We start from the raw sequence: 1,603 nt of genomic DNA, 5'->3' as shown, positions 1-1,603 counted from the left end.
ACTAAACTCTTCATGGCCAACAACTGAAGCACTTTTCCTAGAGCCCTAGTGTTAAGACTACAAAATTCTGAGGATGGGGGGGGGGAAGTTAAGATATGAGAAACTGGTAGAAAATGGAGACACACAACTCAAAACAGAAAACACAAACTGGGAGATAAATAAGCTTTAGAGATTGTGTTCTTGTTAAGTGCCATTGATTTGAGTACGACTCATAGCGGCCCTATGAATAAAAGATCTGAACTTTGTTCTATAACCACCATTGTGTCTCCAATGTTCAAAGAGTTTCCAAAGGCTGTTAAGAAGTTGATCCTGCTTCCAAACCTGTCTTAATCTGGAAGCTCTACCAAACCTTGTCCACCACTGATTAAGCGATTATGGCATTTGACACACCGAAGGCACAGCATTCAGTATCACAGCAACCCCAAGTTATCTCAGCATCTAAGTGCTGTTATCACTTAGAACAATGTTCTTCTCAAACAACACATGCAGCCCTTGGACCCAATGGACTTTTAAATACAAAGGCCCACCAAGCAGGTTCTGACTGACTTACACAACAGGCTTCCAGCTCACAGCTGATTGTTAGCTAATCCAGGTGACCAATCTGCTTACACACGATTGTGAACAAAATGACTTAATAGTTTACAGCCAACTTTCAACTAAATCAAGAGAAGCTACCCTCCAGAATCCAACTGCTTCACACAAGAGCCTCTTTAAAAGTTGAGATTTAGTCCTTGAGTCCTATAAATTCTTCAAATTTGTTAATTAAAATAAGGTATATAAAACCTACATGTACTTCCCATTTACGACTGGGTTCCCAAGACTTCATAAAGACAACACTTCACTATGACAAGGTATAACCAGAACTACTTCTGGTTAGTTAGTGTTCAACACCAATGAAAGGTGATAGCTGTGTGATTCTATTAGAATTCCCTCTGGCTTGGAAAAAGTTCAGTCTATCTTATTTTAAATTTTTTTTCCCTTGTTGTGTATCATCAAATCAGATCCAACCGGCACAGGAGATTGCCCCTGGTGAATCTAGTAGATTCAAACTGCGTCCCTTTGGGATTGCAGTGCAGCATCTTGCCACTAGGCCACCAGAGCTCCCTTAGTTTATCTTATTTGAAGTATAAAGATCCTGACTACACTGTTGCTGGTGAGTTCATGGGCCATTAATAAAGAATGTATTAAAAATACATACTATACAGTAGTATAAAATTATAACAGTCTCAGTAGTAGTTGACAATACTCTCACAGCTGGATAACTAACTTTGTCCAATATATTTACCAACATTTACCTCAGTCTAAATGTCAGGCTAGCACTCTAGAATTGGGCTCGATTGTGACGCTAACCGAGCATGCCTTTTAACAATTCGATTAAATTTGTCTGTTAATAGGTGTTGACAATTTATTTTCCCTTTAAATTCATTCTTTACTTTTCATTATCTTTTTTAAAAGTCCTATTAGGTTATTCTTGGCAGTCCTGAAAACAAACAGATCCATCCTAAAGAGGGTTAAACCAGGCTGCTCCTTGGAGGCAAGGATTCTGGGGCTTCGTCTGACATACTTTGGACATGTTGTAAGGAGAGACAGGTCCCTGGAGAGA

This window comes from Elephantulus edwardii, unplaced genomic scaffold, assembly GCF_000299155.1.
Source record: "Elephantulus edwardii isolate Elephantulus edwardi_28Jun2011 unplaced genomic scaffold, EleEdw1.0 scaffold00075, whole genome shotgun sequence".
NCBI classification, from domain to species: domain Eukaryota; kingdom Metazoa; phylum Chordata; class Mammalia; order Macroscelidea; family Macroscelididae; genus Elephantulus; species Elephantulus edwardii.
This window is presented reverse-complemented; position numbering follows the sequence as displayed.